The sequence below is a fragment of the Trachemys scripta genome, chromosome 12 (genome assembly GCF_013100865.1).
Source record: "Trachemys scripta elegans isolate TJP31775 chromosome 12, CAS_Tse_1.0, whole genome shotgun sequence".
Classification (NCBI taxonomy): Eukaryota; Metazoa; Chordata; order Testudines; family Emydidae; genus Trachemys; species Trachemys scripta.
The window spans coordinates 37787007-37788495 of NC_048309.1; positions in this window are offsets into that span (position 1 = coordinate 37787007).

Consider the following 1489-nt stretch of genomic DNA (forward strand, 5'->3'; position numbering starts at 1 on the left):
TACTTGTCTCCTGTATACAATGAGGGGATAATGGAGGTCAGTGAGACCCTGAGGAACTTGAGTTTCTTTACGAACTTGTTGAGCTGCCACAGGTCCAGGATGGGTCTGAGACCACCCTTGGCTTTCGGTATGAGGAAATACCGGGAGTAGAACCCCTTGCCTCTTTGCCCCTGAGGAACATCTTCCACTGCCCCTACCGAGAAGAGGGATTGCACTTCCTGAATTAGAAGTTGCTCATGAGAGGGGTCCCTGAAGGGGGGTGTAGGGGCAGGAGGGCACAGAATTGGATGGAATATCCCCTCTCTACCGTGCAGAGCACCCAACAGTCTGAGGTGATACGGGACCAAGCACGGTAGAAAGGGGATAAATGGGATGAGAAGGTAAGAGGGGATGGATCCATAGTCTGAACTGGTGAGCTATCCTTGACTGCACCTTCAAAAGGGGGGTCTGGGAACGGCCAAAGGCCTGGGCTGACTGGAGTTCTGCCCCAAGGAGGGCTGCTGCCTCCTCCTACCACTCCCATTCCTCCTACGAGGAGCATCCTGGTGGTTCTGAGCCTGATAGAACCTCGGGGCATGCTGAGGTCTGAAATGCCTATGCTGAGTAGCTGGTGTGTGAAACCCCAGAGATCTTAGAGTGGCCTAGAGTCCTTCAGACTATGAAGTCTCTTGTCCGTTTTCTCAGAAAACAGGGTTATGTCCTTGAAGGAGAGGTCCTGCATCATTTGTTGGACCTCATGGGGTAGTCCAGAGACCTGCAACCAGGAGCCCCGCCTCATTACCACCCCCGTGGCCAGTGTGCGTGAGGCTGCGTCTGCCACATCCAAAGCCACCTGTAGGAAGGCCTGGGAGACCAGCTTCCCCTCTTCCACTAGTCTGGAGAACTGAGTGTGAAAGTCTTGCAGCAGGAGCTCTTCAAACATGGCCATCGCAGCGCAGGTGTTGTGTGCATGTCTGCTCACGATTGCCTGCTGGTTTGTGATGCGGAGCTTTAGCCCCCCCCCCCCCATCGAATAGACCTTCCTGCCAAACAGGTCGAATCTCTTTGCCTCCCTATTTTTTGGGATGGAACCTTGGAAGCCCTGACATTCCTTCTGATTGGCTTCATCAACCACCAACAGGTTGGGGGGTGGGTGGGTATATAAGTGTTCATACCCATTGGATGGTACAAAATACCCATTGGATGGTTTCAGCTCTCTTGGCCATAGGGGCCAGAGAAGCAGGGGTCTGCCACAGATTTAGTTGTATCTATTACTAACTTTATCAGTGGCTGGGCTACCCACGATGGGCCCAAGGGTGTGAGGATGTCCACAACTGGGTCTGACTCCACCACCTCCTCTGCCTATATGCCCAGACTTTGGGCAGCCCGGTGCAGGAGCTGCTGGAGAACCTGGTTATCCTCCAGAGGTGGAGCCACCAATGCCCCCGCAACCATTTTACCTGGTGAGGATGATGAGAAGAGAACTGGCAGTGGACCTTGCTCACTGCCT